The sequence below is a fragment of the Ochlerotatus camptorhynchus genome, unplaced genomic scaffold, assembly GCF_037179485.1.
Source record: "Ochlerotatus camptorhynchus isolate MF236.1 unplaced genomic scaffold, CSIRO-AGI_Acam_v1.1 ptg000150l, whole genome shotgun sequence".
Taxonomy (NCBI): domain Eukaryota; kingdom Metazoa; phylum Arthropoda; class Insecta; order Diptera; family Culicidae; genus Ochlerotatus; species Ochlerotatus camptorhynchus.
In genome coordinates, this window is record NW_027040640.1 from 5,000,310 (window position 1) to 5,020,078 (window position 19,769).

The following is a 19,769-nucleotide window of genomic DNA, read 5'->3' on the forward strand; positions in this document are numbered from 1 at the left end:
TCTATCGCTCTTCTCTATTCTTTTATTCTCTTACTATCCCCTACAAATCTGAAGCTAGTGGGACTGCCTACGGGAGCAACAGGCCTGCTGGTGGAAGAAAGTCGTTATGCTATACGGTCTAGCATAGGCCACGACTAAAATTTCCATAGGTTCATACCTAGCTTAAGTGCAGATGGGCGGGCGATAGTCGGCCAGGGTGTGAGCTGAGCAATAACAATAACAAAATCTACATGGACGTAATACATATTGCATCTATTTTTTGCTATGTGTGTGGCGAGGTGTGTGGTGATCAAGAATTATTGATTTATAAAAATTATTTCCTTGGGAAATGAACATAAGATCTACCGTGAGAATAACAACTCTGTTCAACCACAGACAAACAGACGTAACTCTTTATTGTGTATCTTCGTTCATGCATTTAACGGTTGATTTGAATATTATCAGTTCCGCGAACTACTCGCCGCAGCGCTGGCATCGGATCACTTTGACGTTTCTATATATTCTATAGAACTTTTATGCAATATTGTTTACGAGTTAGCGAGCAAGCTTGTTTTCCGCGAGAAGCCACAGAGATGTCGTTACTGGGGTTATATGTTTTGAGATACTATGTTTTCAAGAACAAGTTTTTCAAAGAGTTACGTCTGTTTGTCTGTGGTTCAACTATGTCGATGATTTTTATATGAAGGCATAGTTAATACCTACCACAAATTCGACAAATCTAAGGTTTTATTCATTGACGTAGCTATGAAAAAATCCTAGGGGGACAAGCATTAATTTTTCGAATTTCTCAATTAGGCAATCAGCGAACAATTTTGATGTGTACGGAAAATAATTGAACGTACCCCAGTCTAGTCGAAATTCTAGTACTACACTATGTTTGTTTTGATTCGCTATGAAAGTTTGACAGATACCATGAGGGGTTCGTGGATTTTCCTATGTTTCGAGGGGTGCATCGATTACCTTGGGACCGAAGATAGTACCTGTTGTGAATGCAATAATTGTTGTGTTGTGAATGCAATAATTGAAGAACGTTCTCGAATCACCCAAGACGATGCAAAGAAGTAAAAGTTCAAAGTCAAATATAAACAGCTGTTCTGTTTATCATCCCTTCTGCTTAGCCAGGTTCAATGAATACGAGAGCATCGAAAATGACACAAAGTTCTAGGTCAATGCTATGTAATAAGAGAACGCATAAGCGGTACGCTCTCGTTTGCACCATAGGATTTACCCAACGGGTGCACGCAGCATAAAACAAAGCAATAAAACCATAGAGGTAACTCTAAGACCACTGGGTCCCGAAGAAAATCATTATTATTTTTGGCTCACTCAGTACCAGAACAACGGTCCCAAGCAGTCCCAAGCTATTTCACTCACCCCTGCATGTTCTGCATGAATCCACACACCCCTGATGTTATCTGTCAAACTTTCATAGCGAATCAAAACAAACATAGTGTAGTAATAGAATGTCAACTAGAATAGGGTACGTTAATCGTTTGCTTGGGACCAATAGGCTACTAAAGTGGTGAGCCAATTTAAAATCGTTAGTTTCGTATTGATTGTTGATAAAACTCAGCATAGGGAAACTATACGCTTGCACCAGTTTAGCTTAGGTATAAGCGCTGCGTAGGAGTCAAGTGCATCCTAGACGTATGCATACATACGAGATTATTCTGGAAGGATTGCGTTGGTCCCGAAATGCCTCACATGATCTTGAAGGAGAGCGATGGATAAGTTTAGATTAGGAATACTTTCTGTCTCTTTCGTTCTAATCAACATTACGTTAGGAAGATCTTAGCAGGAGACAAATCTTTCTAGGCTCAAATCCCTTTATAAGGCAAATTTTCTACTTAATAAATCGAGTGTTTTCGTTAGTCTTAAAACGTCTATCGATCTGTTAAGATCCGAATTCCTTCCAGCCAGTACCTTGATCAGGTTTTAAACTAAGATTACTGATGAGATCAGAATCTCTAATTTAGTGAGAAGTTCAGTCCTCAGTCTACAATCAAAGTCCAAACACCTGATGCTAAAGGCACTCCTTTTCTTTCTATCAAATTCTGAACCAAGCTATTGTAACAGTCTCTTAATTTAGTAGAGTAACTTTCTTAGCGTCTTGAACAGTTTTTTGATAGAATCGGCACTCGCTCCAGCAGTCCCGGCAGGGCAACGGCGTACCATCCAAACCGTTCGGCGTGGTAAGTAAACATTCGCGTGATTAAACAAAGCTCGGGACAGCTTGTTTTAACTCCTCTGCCATCCGTGCCGAACAGTACCAGAGCTGAGCCAAAAAGTTGAGGGCGTTTCTTCGGGACCTTCTAGTCTTAGAGTTACCTCTATGGTACTACCGGTCTTAATAGCGTCTTGTACACCAGAGACGAACCAGCCTAAGGCTGAAAGTCTCTTTAATAAAGAAAAAAAAAACGTCTTGTACATGGTACACTTAGTGCGGCGATGAAGTTTACCCGACCTTAGGATCTTGTGGAGTCCGTAGTAGGCACGTCTTTCGGCAATAATGCGTCTCCGAATTTCTCTACTACAGTTGTTATTTGACGTCACCAATGATCCGAGGTACACAAATTCATCCAGCTAACAGATACTTTGTCTTCGATGTATTCACCATTAATCCCACCTTTTCTGCTTCACGTTTCAGTCTGGTGTACTGGTCCGCCACCGCCTGAAACGTTCTTCCGACAATGTCCACGTCGTCAGCGAAGCAGATGAACTGGCTGGACTGATTGAAGATCGTGCCTCGCATGTTAAAGCCCGCACGTTCCATAACACCTTCTAGCGCAATATTAAACCGTAAAAGCAACAATCAATACGAAACTAACGGTTTTAAATTGGCTCACTACTTGACTAGCCTATTGGTCCCAAGCAAACGATTAACGTACCCCATTCTAGTTGAAATTCTAGTACTACGCAATGTTTGTTTCGATTCGCTTTGAAAGTTTGACAGGTAAAATGAGGGGTTATTGGTTTTTCCTATGTTTCGAGGGGTGAATCGATTAGCTTGGGACCGAAGAGAGTACCAGAGCTGAGCCAAAAAGTTGAGCACATTATTTCGGGACCTTCTAGTCTTAGAGTTACCTCTATGGTAAAAGCCCGAGACAAACTTTTTATTTTCAAAAAATTGTGTATCTGAATTGCTATGGCCGATTAAATTTATTTTTTTAAACATCATTCCGGTGAGTAGTTCTTACATCTGTTGGGTGGTCAGGCTCCTCCCTCTTTGCTATATATTCAAGGATGTGTTGGCACAGGGGTGTTTTTTCAATCTTTATCATATATCTTACTTATCATTGCGACAACATATTGATATTTTTCTTGGAACTCGAGAAAATAATAGATAACAATCATGTCTACAACCCATGTCTACCTTGAAATCGATTTCGGATGTTCCGGATTATGGTTCCATATGGTCAAATTTGTTATCTCTCATAACTATATCGTGTGAGTCATATGTCGGTGTGACATATCAAATCACATCTACTAGATGAAATGTGACCAATGGCACTCAAAATGACAACCCTAGAGCCATATGGGCACCGTAGAACCGGTTCCGGATATTCCGGATTATGATGCCTTATGGTCATATTTGATATCTTTCATAACCATATTAAGCGACATATCAAATCACATCTCCTCGATGAAATATGACCAATGGCTCTAAAAACGACAATCAAAGAGCCATATGGTCATAGTAGAACCGGTTTTGGATATTCCAACTTATGATTCCACATGATAAAATTTTATATATCTGATAATCATATCAAGTGACATATCAAATCACATCTCCTCGATGAAATATAATCAACGGCACACAAAACGACGTCCATAGAACCATATGGCCTCCGTAGAACTGGTTCCGGATATCCGGTTTATGGTTCCACATGGTCAAAGCATCTCTCATAGCCACTTTAGAAACGATTTGATTCGCTATGAAAGTTTGACAAATAAAATGAGGGGTTCGTGGATTTTCCTATGTTTCGAGTGGTGAATCGATTAGCTTGGGACCGAAGAGAGTACCAGAGCTGAGCCAAAAAGTTGAGCTCGTTTCTTCGGGACCTTATAGTCTTAGAGTTACCTCTATGCTACTACCATAGAGGTAACTCTAAGACCAGAAGGTCCCGAAGAAACGAGCTCAACTTTTTGGCTCAGCTCTGGCACTATCTTCGGTCCCAAGCTAATCGATGCACCCCTCGAAAAATTAGGAAAATCCACGAACCCCTCATTTTACCTGTCAAACTTTCATAGCGAATCAAAACAAACATAGTGGAATACTGGAATTTATAATAGAATGCGGTACGTTAATCGATTTGTTGGGGACCAATAGGCTAGTCGAGTAGTGAGCCAATTCAAAATCGTTAGTGTTCACCGGTTGGCAGTACTATAATTTCGCCTATAATGGGTTATGCTCATCGATGTAGTTGGGACCGATAGGCTAGTCAAGTAGTGAGCCAATTTAAAATCGTTAGTTTCCACCGGTTGGTGGAACTGGGAGTAAAATTTCTTTCACAGAGCCTTCAATCATGGAATTTTATTATAATTTATAAGGACCACATCACAAGGGAGCTCTGGGAAAAATCTTTGAGAAAAACATCAAGTGCAATTTGCTTTCAAGGTTTCGTGTGAAGCCTGAGATAGTTTGAGTATGATTTTAAGAAAACCCTGAATTGAATACAAAATAAATTTTGCTGAAAACTATCATAGGAAACTCAGAGGAAAATTCCAACGGTTTTCTGAGGATAATTTCATGAAGTTTGTGGAACAAAACGAATCCGGAGTATAACACTTTGGTAATTTTTAGAGAATATTTAGTGGTGTGAGGAGGATGTTAAATGGAGGATTACAATTAAATCTGAGAATAACTCCAGGAGATCTTGAAGGAAAATTATTCCAGGAGAGTTTACAAACACATTATCAGAAACAATCTAAGGAATTTTTGAGAAGAAATGCAAATGAATTCTTATGAAAATTTTAATGTCAATAGAATTCCAAGGGAAGGAGTGAGGTTCAAAAGGAAATCTGAAATGAATCTTAATTTCTTACTGTGGAGAATTTCAAAGTAATTCCAAGAAAAAATCAAAATAAATTGAATTAAATAAGATGGTTTCATGGGAGTTTCAGGAGAATTATCTGATAATCATATCAAGCGACATATCAAATCACATCTCCTCGATGAAATATAATCAACGGCACACAAAACGACGTCCATAGAACCATATGGCCTCCGTAGAACTGGTTCCGGATATTCCGGATCATGGTTCCACATGGTCAAAGCATCTCTCATAGCCACTTTAGAAACGACTCTGGATGTTCCGGAATTTTGTTGCATATGGTCGAAATGATTGTGTCTTATGGTTATGACAAGTGCAATATCAAATCACATCTTCATGAAATATGACCAATGACACTCAAAACATTATGCATGACCATCGTAAAACTGGTTCGGATATTTTCGGCTCACTACTAGGCTTGCCTATTGGTCCCCAGCAAATCCATTAACGTATCCCATTCTAGTCGAAATTCTAGTACTACACTATGTTTGTTTTGATTCACTATGAAAGTTTGACAGATAAAATGAGGGGTTCGTGGATTTTCCTATGTTTCGAGTGGTGAATCGATTAGCTTGGGACCGAAGAGAGTACCAGAGCTGAGCCAAAAAGTTGAGCTCGTTTCTTCGGGACCTTATAGTCTTAGAGTTACCTCTATGCTACTACCATAGAGGTAACTCTAAGACCAGAAGGTCCCGAAGAAACGAGCTCAACTTTTTGGCTCAGCTCTGGCACTATCTTCGGTCCCAAGCTAATCGATGCACCCCTCGAAAAATTAGGAAAATCCACGAACCCCTCATTTTACCTGTCAAACTTTCATAGCGAATCAAAACAAACATAGTGGAATACTGGAATTTATAATAGAATGGGGTACGTTAATCGATTTGTTGGGGACCAATAGGCTAGTCGAGTAGTGAGCCAATTCAAAATCGTTAGTGTTCACCGGTTGGCAGTACTATAGTTTCGCCTATAATGGGTTATGCTCATCGATGTAGTTGGGACCGATAGGCTAGTCAAGTAGTGAGCCAATTTAAAATCGTTAGTTTCCACCGGTTGGTGGAACTGGGAGTAAAATTTCTTTCACAGAGCCTTCAATCATGGAATTTTATTATAATTTATAAGGACCACATCACAAGGGAGCTCTGGGAAAAATCTTTGAGAAAAACATCAAGTGCAATATGCTTTCAAGGTTTCGTGTGAAGCCTGAGATAGTTTGAGTATGATTTTAAGAAAACCCTGAATTGAATACAAAATAAATTTTGCTGAAAACTATCATAGGAAACTCAGAGGAAAATTCCAACGGTTTTCTGAGGATAATTTCATGAAGTTTGTGGAACAAAACGAATCCGGAGTATAACACTTTGGTAATTTTTAGAGAATATTTAGTGGTGTGAGGAGGATTATAATTAAATCTGAGAATAACTCCAGGAGATCTTGAAGGAAAATTATTCCAGGAGAGTTTACAAACACATTATCAGAAACAATCTAAGGAATTTTTGAGAAGAAATGCAAATGAATTCTTATGAAAATTTTAATGTCAATAGAATTCCAAGGGAAGGAGTGAGGTTCAAAAGGAAATCTGAAATGAATCTTAATTTCTTACTGTGGAGAATTTCAAACTAATTCCAAGAAAAAATCAAAATAAATTGAATTAAATAAGATGGTTTCATGGGAGTTTAAGGAGAATACAAAGCGAATGCTGAGGAGGATTCCAAGTAAATTTTCATGAGAAATCTCCATTGAATATATAATGAACTATTCGGAAATCTTCAGAACTACTTGAAAGTTTTCAAAAATTGGCCAAAGTTAATGACACTGCCTTGAAGTTCTTTTGTAGTTTGAGAAACTAACCTGATGCTCACAATACTTCTCATCAAAAATTTAATCTTCCCTGAACTATTTCGGATTTCCTAAAGTCCTCAATTTTCCTAACGTCCATGGATCTTATCTAAAGTTTTAACAATTCGCTGAAGCATGAGCATGAGCATGAGCTTGATTGACCGCCCACGGTTGCTGCTCTGTTATTGCCAGACCAGCTGTAATTACACAGAGAACCAATAGACGATGTTTTGGACTAGCAATCATCCTCAATGTGTGAAAACTGGTGATCTCAAACTAGGCAATACCAGCGCCGGCCGCGCCCGAACACCAGTCAAGAAAGGAAGGGGTGATGTGACACTCGCTTTGATGGAAGCCGAGAACACCTCTGACCCTCCACGAGGAATCACTGGGATATTGGGTTCGTTTTGGTAAACGATAAGCTGAATTGACGTCCTAACGATCATATATCGCGAAGGAGCTTGGGATTGAACCCACGGTCTTCTGCTCAGTAAGCAAAAACGTTTGCCACTAGGAAGACGAGCTCCTTTTTAATGATCGAGTTGCTGTTATTACCATGTAGTCATGTTAACAAATAAAACTATTGACGAATCTTGAATGTGGATGGGCTTGAGATTAGACTCATGATGTTCTGCTCTGCCCCCTTATATCACATTATACCGTTACTCAAGTTGTTATAACTATTCAAACCCGGCAACGACGAGAACGAAAAGTTTTACAAAATATACGATAAACACGCGATCTTACCATACATTTTTAATATGAAAAGACCTGGGACCGCGTTTTTCTGCTCAGTAAGCAAGCCACTGGAACTGACTATCTTTCAAATCCTAAAACTAAAAGCTACGAAAGAGTGCTTCATTAAGTTCCACTTTTACGCGAAGTTCAATGTTTCGATTTGCTCTTTATGCATGGTTCAGGCAATCAAAACAAGCTATGACCGACGTGACGATTGTTTAAGCGCTAGTTAAACAAGCTATTCAAATGAAATTACGTTCTCGAATTTCACTTGGTATGTAGGAGGTTCGCGTCTAGTGCTTTCCCCAGGAACCGTTCACGGCCACCAGCTACCGTCCGTCCAGTCTTGGGCGTATCCAGTGAGGCATCCTTCAGCTTACTCACAATCTCCGACACTGGTGAGAGACCAGCAGACGAGCATTTTTGCAAGCCGTAAGCTCGCTGATTCACGGCAACATCGGCCACCGAATCACCATCAAAACACGCGGCGGACACATTATCAGCACTTTCCCCAGCTAATTTACCCACCGGACCGTGTTCAAACTCGCACACGATGACGAGACTCTCAATAGAACTACACGTCGAAAGCGTAACATCCAAACCCGGTGAACCGGCTTCCCGGTAGGCAATGAAAATCACAAGCACACTTACACACTGCTGGCTACAAAAAACACCCGTGCAAAGAAACGGATCCAATAAACGTCACTCTCGCGAAAGCAAACCTGTCGTCTTCGAACGGCAAAAAAAGGAAAGTGAGCAATTTTGTGATACGGAATTTCCACTGAAAATCAACCGGGAATGCGCGAATTTCACCACACCCAACTGCGAAACTCGTTCAGCAGCACTTTTGATACACTTTCGGTATCAATTTCGGTCGAAAACACTAACTTTTTTGCAAAAATAGTTGCGAGCGAACCAATCAACACCGACTGTGCCGAGCTCTTTCACGTAAGATGCGCGTAAATAAATTGAAATTAAAAATTATCACTCGAGGTGCCACAAATTTCTGGTCCGGGAGAAAAAAAAATCAAACAACACAGATAGCGAAACCTCTTTTGAAGCTTGCAAACATGATGAATCCTAAAGTTTTAACAATTCGCAGAAGTTCTCTAAACTTCTTTAAAATTTATGTAATTTATCTAATGTTAACGGAACTGCTCTGAAGCTCTCTGTTCTTTCCTGATGTTCAGGAAACTTCTCTAAAGTTTTTGCCATTCTCATGAAGCTTCTTCTTCTTCTTCTTATTCGCATTTTCAAGCTCATTGCTTAGTGCATATTAGTTTATTGCGTGCTCTCAACTTAGTGTTCTAAATGCACTTCCAAAGTTATTAATTGAGAGCTTTCGATGCCACTACCAATGCATGAATTTGTATATTGTGTGGCAAGCACAATGATATTCTACGCCCAGGGAAGTCGAGAAAATTCCCTCGACCGGATCGGGAATTGAACCCGCCGCCTCCGGCTTGGTAATACCATAGAGGTAACTCTAAGACTAGAAGGTCCCGAAATAACGTGCTCACATTTTTGGCTCAGCTCTGGTACTCTCTTCGGTCCCAAGCTAATCGATTCACCCCTCGAAAAATAGGAAAAACCAATAACCCCTCATTTTATCTGTCAAACTTTCATAGCGAATCAAAACAAATATTGCGTAGTACTAGAATTTCGACTAGAATGGGATACGTTAATCGTTTGCTTGGGACCAATAGGCTAGTCAAGTAGTGAGCCAATTTCAAATCGTTAGTTTCGTATTGATTGTTGGTAATACCATAGAGGTAACTCTATGACCACTGGGTCCCGAAGAAAATCATTATTATTTTTGGCTCACTCAGTACCAGAACAACGGTCCCAAGCAGTCCCAAGCTATTTCACTCACCCCTGCATGTTCTGCATGAATCCACACACCCCTGATGTTATCTGTCAAACTTTCATAGCGAATCAAAACAAACATAGTGTAGTAATAGAATTTCAACTAGAATAGGGTACGTTAATCGTTTGCTTGGGACCAATAGGCTACTAAAGTGGTGAGCCAATTTAAAATCGTTAGTTTCGTATTGATTGTTGGTAATACCGTGCCTTTACTGACTAGGCTATGAGGCCCCTCGAGCTTGTTGTACTGAACTGAATTTAATAAAATGTTTAAACTTCCGTGAGCTTCTGATCTAACGTGTGGGCTTCTAAAATTTCCCGCTTATTACTAAACTTTTTTGAAATGCAAAAAAAGGTTTTTTGCAAAGCTCCCGCATTTTGCGAATGTTCACGAAAGTTCCTGATAATTTCAATCGAATGGAAGCCGGTGGGGTCATTGACCATTCTCCGCCCTGTCCCATTCCCGCTGCTACTTGTCCATCGACTCCATTCTCACCATTTTCCGTACTCCTCTGCCCAGGCAACATTTAAGTTTTATCGAGGTTTTAAAGTACTCTTCATGTACAGATGCTTTCTTGCTTATTTTTGTCTACGAAAATCAAGTGTGATCTTGGACAATGGAGAGATTTGATATTTTCCCAACACTGTAGTGCAATGCTTTTGGATGAAAATGCATGTGAATTGCAAGAATGAGATTTGGTTGCAAAACGCACGCGAGTTTATTCACACAGGGGTGCTCTATGCATGAGCTTTGAGAACAATTAGGATTTTCCGAACACTGCAGATATGCGAGATCTGCAATAAATAACCACAAATGCAGTATCTGCCATATGGCCGTTTGAAGAAATTTCAAGTAAAATTATTAAATTTATACGAGAACATATTTTTTTTAAATTCACTTGAAAAGTCCACCCATATTTACATTTCATGTACAGGAATCCCCCGAATAACGCGGTGAGTGGTTCTGTCCATCCACCGCCATTTCTCGACTGTCTTCCTACCAATTGAGCTGATTTTCTGTAGTGGAAAAGTTAATAGTTGAACCTAATCACATACAAAAAATCAGTTGGATGGAGAACAGCACCTCGGACCTCACTATTCGGGAGGTTGTTGTATATGCCATTTGGCGAACTCTTCCTTTCTTTCTCTAAATGCTTAACACCAGTGTTTACCAACAACTTTATGATTGAATTCTACTATCACAATATGGTACATGAAATTGAATTAATTTGTATGCGCTAGCTTTGATCCAACCTTCGTTAAGGACACTATTGACGGAATCCATTTGCCATACAATTTGTTTTACCACTTCGCAATTTCACGGGCACACATCTGGCGATCTATTTATTAGACTTAGTTCAAAATGAATCTACATGTCTGCTGCAGATAAGCCATCATCTAATTTAATTCCCACTTCTGTATGACCTCTGGGTGGCGAGATCACTGCCAGTAAATACGCAAAGTGGAGGCATTCCATGAAGCTTCACCTTAAGGAGCAGCATCACACTCTGCTTTCAACGCTTTTTACACGGAGATTCAAATTCTTCCCCCAATTTCCACCCCAACTGTAATTTCAATACATGGGGCAGCAACATTTAGCTTAAACTCAACATAGCATAATCCACTTCGGGCATCCGGAAAAGTTTATCTTTTTGTGCCGGGTCATACACACACCCACATGCATGCTGCTGAAATCCAGGGAACAATAGAAAGTGACGTTCTCCGGGAAAGTCAAAGTCAGCGTGGAGCACCGGCCATGTCAGAGAGGGTTAAAGAGTTCTTTGTCACTCTCTACACACTCCAAACCGGTAATGAATGATAGCATAGTATTCTAGAATTTGTCGGGATGCATAAGTTTCCTTGAGTAAAACTGGTAGGTTGCACGGGTTGCACGTAACATTGCACTTCACCATCTTGTCAAGGAAAGGCCGAAGACAATAGGATAAAGTTTCGTGATTATTCAATTAGCAAACCAATTGAAGATTCATCTCGGTGCAAGGGTCGACCCGCCAGTCTCGTTCTATGCAAGTTAGTGGAGCTGGACAAAGTGGTAGGTGGGTAGGTATTAGGAAGCAGGTTGAAATGGGAAACTAGATTCAAGGACAGATTGCAACAAACTTCCGTTTTTCCCAAAGCAGTTTAGCAGGATGATGGCCATGGCTGTCGTGACAGTTGGAAATTGAATTAGCGCAGCAGTTTTGTTTGCTCTTTCAACAGTAGCACAACAATCGTATAGCAGTAGCATGTCGGCTGCAAAGGATGTTGAAAATTAAGGTCTCAAAACAGAAGTAATTGCTTTCGGATGTGAATCGGCAGGGGGAGGAGCTGTGTGTTTGCTGTCACGAGTTTAGTAAAATTTCTTGTAGGTACTTGAGAATTGAGTCGACAACTTTTATCTTGAACAAATATTTTTTAATGATTTATTCCGAATGACAATTTGTATTATTTTGATTCTCTGGTTTTATAATTTCTTATTACTTGTGAAACAATCTACTGATGATGTGGAATTTCAATTAACTTAGGCAGAGCATGGTGTCTCTGCGTTGCGTTTCGTTTGTAACGGAGTAATTCTTTGGTTGCCTACTGGCAACTGTCATGTATATACTTTAACTTTCTTATTCTAATTGCTTAAGGAAAACTATTTGGGAGTGAATAGCTCTCCAATCAGAGTTCAGAACAGGAAAAGCATGACAATTACCATTGCCGGTCACGTCCATTTTCTCCGTTACGGGGAAAGGAAGGATATTGTTGATGATACATCTACTTAACGGGAGGCTAGTGACTCACCGACGCCCCATAGATGCTACGTAGTTGGATAGTTGGGTAGGAGATGGGTCAGGATTCGCTTAAGCAGGCGATGCGACCACAGTATTTGTTTTGGAGTAGCTTGGGAATAAACCCACGATCTTCTACTTAGTAAGCAAAAGCGGTAGTCTTCAACTTAGCCGAGCTCCCCAATTTTAATTCCAATCGTGTTTAAAATAAAATGTAAATAAACAAAAAGAAAGGGTCTCACCCGAATCATCGAGTTTACTCCTATATATGGCTGAATTATCTATTATTGAATAATTAGGCAGGGCACGGTCTCTCTGGTAGGATAACATTATTTAAAACAATCAGTATCCCTGAAACAACCCACCAAAGGAAATCATGTGTGCCCCTCTTTCGTTTGAGGTTAGTTTCAACATGTTCTACACTCAAAAAATTCCACACGTTTGATCGAAGTGTTTAAACACTTGATTTTTTAAATGCACAATCACATTTACTTTAAGTGTATTTCACCTTGGTTCATTGTGTTATACACATTAATTTATAGTGTTTCAAACTATGAAATGTTGAAAATCTTTCACTATATACTCAAATCTATTGCGCATTGAATCACACTACTGTTCAAAACAGATGGATTTAAACTGTTTTGCATTTCAATGCGATGTGAATTGCTTGCTCAGAAAGGTAAACATCGAAAACAAGACTTGTGACTTAATCCTATCAACCCTCCTCATATATGAGAACAACCGTGGCACAGTGAGATCGAACGAAGACTCCGGTAGCAGCACAACCCAACAGTCCATGATCGAATACCAAATCAGACCCATTAAAAAGATATGTGAAAGCTCTGGCCTCTGGCAGTTGTGTTTATATATTTGTCGATTCATTTTTAGACTCGGTAAAGTAGAAGTCGATAAAGTAGAATATTGTAGAATATTGAACTTTGCTGTGCAAAGCTATTGATATCACCAAATGAGGCACATAGAATCCAAGTGTATCACGATTAAAATCCATAGTGTTCAGGCATGATTCGTAGCATAAGATTCACACATGAAATGGATGTGTTTCACAATAAGCGCAAAATTAAGTGTGAGACACATGATGATGCCGTAAGGAATTTTTGAAGTGCATCTATGACTCTGATTTTTTAAATAAGTTTTTCTTCCAGAGACCGTGAGGATATACTCACGGTAAACAGTAAATAGTCTCCAGTCATACAAATTTCAAGAATTTTCAACTAAGCAATTAAAAAAAACAGGATATCTTCCTATATTTTGATCATTTTTGTCCTCATTAATTTTGTAAAAAAAAATAATAATTAAGAATGCGGAGATTCATAACCCCAATATGCCTGTACAAAAAACGATAAAAAATTATGAAGAATAAAAAGTCACGCAAACGGTTAGCATGGGAATTTTAGCGAATTACTTATGAGAGATTTTTAAATTTCATTTTGGTTTAAGTTGTTCGAATGCTGGTATATCCCTGGGCTTTGGCAAAACCTTGAGGTAGTTTAATTAGGCTACCAGGTCCCAGGGCTGATCTGGATCTTTCACACTGTGGAAAGATGCACACTAGTGTTGCCAGATCAGTGTTGATGCTTACCAAAAGTGCATTTGAACCCGCTTATAAAAGCATATTAACAGATTAATCATCACCGTACATTGTTTATTGCTCTGTACTAATAATAAATGATTAAGCACAGCATTTGATGTTTTAGTAGGAATGCTGGATTTAGTCGCAGTGGAAATCAATCCTTTATTGAATTGGATTTATTTCTATGGATATGCACGTTTGGAAAGTATCATCACAAAGATTCTGCACTCGGTCTTCAGCTTGTGGGCGGGAAGCGTTGTGTTTGTGTTTGTTTTTTTTTTTTATCTATTTATAGAGTCAATTCTTAGAAATACGAAGCGAAAGACAAATCAAGCATTAAGCACAAGACCTTCAAGAAAACTAACAACACGAAGTCTGGAAATGGCAATGTTTCATTCAAAATGTCAAGTATTTCAAGAATATCGGGTGAGACCAATCGGACCGAGCGCTCTTTCGGTCATCTGGAAGGGTTGTGTACGAGGAGCGATTTTAATCCCCCCAGTTTTGAAGATATTCCGGAGCGAGGATCCATTATGTCAGAGGAAGGTAAGAAGTGGCATATCCAGAAACACAATACAATACACTACAAGATAAGGCAGGAGGATTAAAGGTAAACAGGGACCCAAGTAACAATACAAGCTGAACATTTAGAACAGAAGCTGATTATTGGTTGATTTAAGGTGTACAAAGCTGATTAACATCAGGCTGAATATAAAGTTGATTAGTAGTGCATGAAGCGAAATGTATCCCCATATTCCTACCTATTGAGGTTAGCTGATCCAAAGATTGAACAAGCCTTATTTAAGCTTAACACAACGCCACAAATCAGCAATGCCTTACACATATTTTGATAGCTTGATTTGTTAAATGTCGTCAGTGTCTGTGTGACTCGTTGCATGCCCGGCATTTTAGTTCTACTAAATTCACTGCCTACCTGTCTAATTACAGGCAGTGGCAGCAGTAGAGTCAAGGATAAGGAGATTTTTATAAATAGCTCCAAGTAGAAGTGGTCTGCGAGGACGTCGGAAGTATTAACATTTGTACTTCTGTGTTTTGACTGCTCACCACTTTATATAGTACTTAATTTTCAGACCGCATTCCAAAAATATTACTCAATTATGGCACTAAAATAGCATCCAAATGACCATCAAAATGAATCGCTTGCTTGTGCCCACATTATGTTAAGTGCACTTGAAAATAAGAGGAATGTTTAACTGTCACCAGTTGTTGCTTACAATTCTGCATTGCTGTATAATACTCTTCCAGGTGCTGTTATTCAACTTAAATTTGACGTACTTCAAGTTAATGATCATACCTTTTACGACACATATGCCTAAATGGTCCAGTAGGTATGGTTGATATCTATGAATCCCGAAATGCAAAGGTAATTTTTAGACTTATATTAACAATATAAATAAGTTAATCCAATTAGTCAGCAACAAGTTGAAACAGTTCCAATATAAATGCATAAGATATGAAGCGGTCTTCCATTATTATTTTTGAATTAAAACTAGAAGGCTGAACAAGGGTTGGAAAAGACTGTTATTTAATGCCTTAAAAAGCTTAAATTGTATATTACTGTTAAGCTTTTGGCTGATTAATATCACCAGATTTAGATGTTTAAAAGCTGGACAAAGGTTATCGTGGTCTATGTACAGCAATTATTCAATCTAAGGCTAAATTGAAATCGATTAATCAACACTTGTTAAGCATCAAATTGCTACCTGGGGAGTACATGGGAACGTCGAAAACTGTAAGTATACTCCGATCTATTCTAGTACTCTTGTATAACACCTATTGTAAACCGGCTAGATCGTAGTCGTCGTCACCGGGACGCATAGTCATGTGAAGATTGCCAAATCCGTGACCACTCATGATAAAGCACACAAGGCTCTCAACATTAAATACATTGCATGGGTTGGGTCGCACAGAGGGTTGATTAGATGTAAATTGCTTTGAAACACCCGCATGAACGATAACCATAAGGAGTGCCTAACAACCTATTCGGGTTATCATCTCAACAATATGTGGTACGGTGGCACGATTTGTGATATCGTTCATGTATGGTGCTCCCCCCACCCTTTAGGGTCGCTGACGCTCATTGAACGCTCTTTCGTTATCCGGTTGATTAAATGGATGACGGAGTTTGACGTCACACTCCTTCAGACGTTTAGGCGGCGGGTGGGCGAGAGGGATGACTGTTCAGTACACGGAGACAATTTTACAAATGTATTTCTAATAGGTAAATCACAGTTTAAAACTCACTAATAATCTCTTTCAATCTCTTTTAATTTCTTTTTTATTGACGGTGTGATGTAATCGATGCGCTACCCTAATAAAAAATAACCATAAACGAACGATAACCCAAATAATTGAACTTTCACTAATGGTTTGGAAGATACCCAGAACACGTCGTTAAGCAAAATAACCATAACAATTTTATTAGGGTATGAGACGAGAGCGCAAACTAAACGAGGCCAATTTTCAACGATACGATAATAACTTATGCGCTTTTCACACAAAACCTACCCAACCCTTTCCTTTCTACAATCCCTGAGCAGCAGGTTTACCATAAGTATACCTCGCAGAACTTTTTTAACCCCCATGGGTAAAGATGCTGTGTTGCTCACTCCTCTCCCCTTCCCTGGTGTATTATGGATGGTGTGAATATTCACATCGGTGACATGGCCCCTGACCCCTTTGTACATCATAAAATGAAATAAAATAAAAGTTGTTCGAATGCTGGTATATATTCACATAGTACATCGTAAACTAGAGGTGGGCAAAACAGTTCATCTGGCTGAGCGGATCAGACCCGTCGAGCTCACTAAGGGGAGCCGATTCTTTTGAACAGCTCTTCAACTCGGAAAAGAAATGAATGGTTTTGGTGACACTAAACCAATAGCTTAAAACTACATAAAATCGTAAAAGCTTAAAACTACATTACCTCGATCGCGCGTGATCTTGCGGTTTTAGTTTGAACAAAAAAAAAGTGATACTGTCGGTAAGGCGTGCACCCGAATACAAGAACATAGTTGAGTCTTGTGGCGGAAAAGACATTACAGGCTTCTATTGTAGAAAATCGTAACTTAGATCTTGGGCGGAACGCTTCGGAATGTTTAGAAAAATAGGGAGCACGCTTTATCCAGTTTGGGAGACATTATTGACTGCTTCCGAGAAGGTAATTTCATTTGAATAGCTTGTTTAACCAGGGCTTGATGATAGCCTGAACAACTCAACAAACAATTCAAAGTTACAAATAAGCATACAACCGACCAGGTACAGGGTCGATAAGTAGGGTCCAGCCAGGTGTGGGAGCTTCCTCCCTGGCGTCGGTAGCATTGTTGCTCAGCACGGAAAACTAAGATCGACGGAAACAAATCAAGGAAAAAAAAACTTTTATAGCGAAATATTGCGAACTTTTCCAACGCTGGCATAAGCGGATACCTCGTCACTTTTTTACGGGGGAAAAATCATCGCGAACATAAGGGTTAAATATCCGATGTTTTTTTTTTTTTTTCCTTTGGTTTGTTTTTTCCGTCGATCTTGTTTTCCGTGCTGAGCACCAATGCTACCGACGTGCCAGGAAGGCAGCTCCCACACCTGGACCCTACCACCTATCGACCCATCAACTCATGAATCGGGGACCAACGGCTTTACTTCCCTTCCGAAGGAAGGCGTGATCAGAGATGTTATGCCTCAGAACATCCCGCCGGCGCCGGCTGGGATTGAACCCAGGCCTGCTGGGGTGAGAGGTAATCACGCTTACCACTACACCACCGGCGCCGTTAAATATCCGATGTTATAATTCGCCTAAAGGTAGCCTATACACAGAAAAAAAGTTGGTGAATATTACATCCAAACTACTGCAACCAGGTCAATCCATCGGTTGTACAATCCCACGTTATACGATGTACATCAATTTTGCGAAGAAAATTACATCTGCTTTTTGCTATTACATCATTATTTCATACATCAGCTTGAATTACATTGATCGATATTGCATTTTTTTTTGCTGTATAGACAGACCTCCTTCACTCTTTGGAATTTATAGAGACAGATAACAGCGCCAAAAGGATTGTGACGAGACAACATTGAACTGCAGCCTTGGAAGTAAACACGCACACCAACATCTATGCATTTACGAACCCACACAACTGAGCGGACGGTACAGCGCAAATCAAAACACGAAGCGGTGTCATCACTTATCGTCATCACTCAGCTTCGGCAGCTTCCGATTGCGCTTGTATTCGCAGGCGTTGACAAATACCTTCCTATGGTATACAATAGGAAATCGTTCATTATCCAACATAATTTTTGAATTGAATGCGTGCTGCGTTGACTAAGGAAGACGGCATTTCCAATGTCTTGTTTGTGTAATTCTTCATGGAGAGTAAATGTTTTTCCATACTTATAAAGATTACATTGTGCAACAGCGTCGCAGATAATCAATTTACTTTTCTTGATATTTATTGAATATTTCTGAACCATTTTTGAAACGTTGTATCTTACACCCCGTACAGACTTTGGCCAACTAACTAACGATTTTAAATTGGCTCACTACTTGACTAGCCTATTGGTCCCAAGCAAACGATTAATGTACCCCATTCTAGTTGAAATCCTAGTACTACACTATGATTGTTTTGATTCGCTATGAAAGATTGGCAGATAAAATGAGGGGTTCGTGGATTTTCCTATGTTTCGAGGGGTGCATCGATTAGCTTGGGACCGAAGAGAGTACCAGAGCTGAGCCAAAAAGTTGAGCTCGTTTCTTCGGGACCTTCTGGTCTTAGAGTTACCTCTATGGTACTTGCCAAATCGGGGGAAGTTCTAGCATGAAAGTTGCATGTTACCGGTGGACCAGATTCGCTACTGGTTTTTCTCATTATAACCAGGATGAAATCCTTGGGCAGGATGATTCGCTACTATCAGGGCATTACATGTCGTTGCTTCTCGTTGCGGAAAATGGAGATGAAATTTGGCGCAACCCCAACCCACAATCGGACACTTTCTGTCGCCCTTGTTCGTTAAACTGGACAAAGGAGACTTACAAGCTATCGAAACATATGTTTGATCAGTTTTTCAGGGAAATTGATGAAATGAACGAGAACCCTCTTAATGTACCGATCAGCGGCATCACAATGAAAATTATGGTTTCTGGCATGTATACGCTAATCGATGACAAAGTGGCGAATGCTATCGTTAACAATCGTTACACACATGCATGCCCTTTGTGTGTTGAAGATGCAGATCCACGTGTTGGGCCGTCCTTTTTTTCATTCAAGACTAAATATGGTGGAGTGGTTGATCCGATATGCTGGTTAAAATAAAGTAGAGGGGCACCCTGCTTTATCCCATCCCGATGTCAAAGCCGTTTGTCGAAAAATAGCGGATGAACTAGAGCATTTTTTCAAACTTCATGTAAATCGAGCTAAGATTGGCGGTAGCGGAAGCAGCAACAATGGAAATATGGCACGGAGGTTTTTGGCCGACCCAGGAAACTTTTCCAGAATTCTTGGAGTTAGAAAAGACCTTGTAGAAAAGTTGCGGCTCATCAGCAGCGTGGTTCTTTCTTCAAACCGCCTGGATTCGAAGAAGGTTGGTAATCTAATTTAAAGATGATTAAAACAGGTTTATAATTTATGTTTCAATTTTAAATGTTATCTAAGGTTGCGGAACTATTCAAAGCTATCATGAAGCAGTTGGAGAGTGAGTTTTTGGATGCTAGACAAATACCACCGTGCATCCATAAATATAAACACCTGAGTGAAATGGTGGAGTGACTAGTAAGTGATCTGTTAAAAAAATATTATCAAAATATTCATCCATTCTTCTTGATTATAGCCATATACAATGAATTTCGTGGATGAACAAGCTGGTGACAGAAACCATAAACGGTATAAATTCACT